Source organism: Triticum urartu, chromosome 3A, assembly GCF_056163025.1.
Source record: "Triticum urartu cultivar PI428250 chromosome 3A, HENAU_Tu73, whole genome shotgun sequence".
NCBI classification, from domain to species: Eukaryota; Viridiplantae; Streptophyta; class Magnoliopsida; order Poales; family Poaceae; genus Triticum; species Triticum urartu.
Genome location: NC_141875.1, coordinates 745,786,884 through 745,789,208, shown reverse-complemented (window position 1 = coordinate 745,789,208; position 2,325 = coordinate 745,786,884). Strand labels below are relative to the sequence as shown.

Below are 2,325 nucleotides of genomic sequence, written 5' to 3'. Positions count from 1 at the left end.
TGCAGGTGCATGGGTTGCTGACTAGTATGTATCTTATAATGATCGATTGTAGAATGGTTCTGAAACAAGTAATAGTTACTGGAGTATCTAGCTACTAGCCATGACCACATGCTTTCACCCAGTAAAGATATGGCTAGCTGCCTTGCTACTACTGATTGTTAGTGGAGGAAGGAAGATGTACCCTTTGTGATGGCCTTTATATAAAACAGCCAAATAGGCCTTGCTAGATCATCTGATAGCTATGCATGTAGTCATGAGAACGTCCATACACACGGAATGCCTAGCACGGCCGGATCTGTCTTTTTATTTCTCTTTTCTTTATTATTTGCAAGCACGGAATCACCCAACTTTGGTGTATATCCAACAAAAAAGATAAGATACATAATTGAACATCTTGACCTAGTGCAACTCTAGGTGTCACAAACAACACAATAACAATGCTGGAAGTTCGGGATGACTTCCGTACAGTATGATTTGGTGACTTCGGGTCCCCATTTTTTCATGCAGGAGAAACGACATTTTAATTCCGTGCATAAAGTGGCTCCAAATGCAATTCCAATAAAGCAGTCCTCTGTAGAGAAGAACACACATCATTAGAAGAAGTCCATATCGTGAAAAATCCATGAAAGTTCGTGTTTTTTGGCTGAAAATATTATTCTACTCTAGTTGACATGAGAAATGAAACATATAGGAAAAGGGAGATCAATTTCGTACTAGCATGAATGGAATTTCCGAGCTGCACAATCACCATAAGGCAAAGAAGAATAGCTTTCCCTTCCATAAGACCAGACACAAAGTTTTTCTTCTCCTCTCTATTTGGCCGTCCAAAAGCTCACACGATTATATCTTTATATATAAAGTTGCAGCTAGAGATCATTTACTCCCTATCTCACTCAATTAATATCAGAAAGATATCTTAGCATATCACTATCCATAACTTTTTTAAATGATTCTATCTTTAAGATGGTATCCTTTTAACATCCTTTAAAAAAATGGTTGTATCTTTAAGATGGTATCGTTTAAACATCCTTTAAAAAATGGTTCTATCTTTAAGATGGTATCAATTTAAGAATTCTTTTTTCCGTCACACAGATGGCACCCATGGTGGCATCTTACATTGCACTGCACCATATAACAACTCTTATTACCCCATGTTGGCCGGCAGGTTAGTGGGCCCGGGATGATTACTTGAATATTTACATGATGATCATTCTTTGCACTCTTTCCCATGACTTCTGGCCACCGACTTCAACATGGTCATGATGTTGCCGACAAGAATCAACCAACAAATTGTGGTCCAGTTCCGTCGTTTCCTTGCTACTGTGGAACCCCGTGACGTCTACGTCCACGACCGCCGTTACACCTCGTTAAGCAACAATGGGTTTGCACTCAAAGCTTGGTGGGAATGAGCGGAGCAATTGCGAGTTGCCTTTGCTCGGTGCTTTCTTGCATTCCTACCAGTGTCCTGTTGAAACAACAATGCATGAGCAGGTAAGGTACTTTTTTGCGAGGATAAATTTCGATCTATTCATCAACTGCCAAGGTAGTACAAAGAACATCAGAAGCAAAAAATAGAGGTAAGGTAGTGCTACAACGACGGTATGTACAATGCGAACATATAGTTTTGTCATCAGCATAGCTGCCTGGCTGAAAGGATTTGACAATTCTAAAGCTGCACGTACGAGGGCATTCACCAAGCACCATGCATGTGCATGCGGAGTTTCTTATAATCTATCTGCATCTTCTTGTGATCTCATTGAATGAAAATTACAAGGGTTAGAGGTTACATTGCTACGGTGAGTCCGCTTGGTCTGTGTAGAACTTTTTTTAGAAGGCGGAAATCAGTAATAATTATCTAATACTCCCTCCGTTTATAAATATAAGTTTTTTATTGATTTAATTAATGACTATATACAAAGGTTATATTTTGAAGTATAGATTCACTCATTTTGCTTCGTATACAGTTCGTATTGGAATCTCTAAAAAGTTTTATATATAAGAACGGAGGGAGTAGCAAAGGTCTTACTATGTGCGTATCGTACATTTGGTCGATCACCGATATGGCACTATTATTGTGTTTTGTGTCGAAGCAGCTCTAGATCAAGTCATGACACACTTGTTTTTTCTCTTGATTTCTTTGCCCGGTTCAAGTCAAGCACAAAAGACTGAGAAAATCAACAAGCTAACTAGCAGACGTGGCACATGCCAGCATGGACGTACTCTATTTGGATTCGAGCAAAATAATGCATGCATGGACGCAAAGTTGCCGAGGACAGGACAGGAAATGATGGAACGTGAACAAATGTCTACCACGTGGAAGAAACG

The 2,325-nt window shown here is 39.5% G+C and overlaps 1 long non-coding RNA gene across 1 annotated transcript; it reads right to left on the bottom strand.

Moving 5' to 3' along the window:
* Window positions 1-266: 266 nt before the first annotated feature.
* LOC147982624 (uncharacterized) lies at window positions 267-820 on the bottom strand. Its single transcript, XR_015617874.1, has 2 exons — window positions 715-820; window positions 267-571 (listed from the first exon to the last, which is right to left on the bottom strand). It is a non-coding gene; the product is annotated as an uncharacterized LOC147982624 (long non-coding RNA).
* Between the last annotated feature and the right edge of the window lie 1,505 nt (window positions 821-2,325).